We start from the raw sequence: 402 nt of genomic DNA on the forward strand, positions 1-402 counted from the left end.
CTTGGATTATCAAGCACGCATTAGCATGGCCAGTGAATATCCCCTGGCCACAAAATAGGTGCGCTTGACGTAACAGAGTCTCCATGGAACTTTCCTGCATGCGTTCATGCAGGAAAGTTCCATACACACACCCACCCACCCGGAAACCTCTCTTGCCTTTTTCAAACCCTCTCACACCGATGCGTAAAATGAGGCTCCCCAAGTGAATCTTTTTTTCACCTGGATGGATAGCATGTGGATAGTCTCTGTTTATTTATCATGCTTGTTTATCTCACTGCTTGCACGTTTGTTCCCAACATGTGGCAACATCGCTTGGCGTCTGATGGTAGGAATCCAACATATGCTTGGAGAATTCTGCAGTTGCTTTCATTCGTAACTTTTCTTACAACTAGTATACACACA

This window comes from Penaeus monodon, chromosome 31 (genome assembly GCF_015228065.2).
Source record: "Penaeus monodon isolate SGIC_2016 chromosome 31, NSTDA_Pmon_1, whole genome shotgun sequence".
In the NCBI taxonomy this organism is placed as follows: Eukaryota; Metazoa; Arthropoda; class Malacostraca; order Decapoda; family Penaeidae; genus Penaeus; species Penaeus monodon.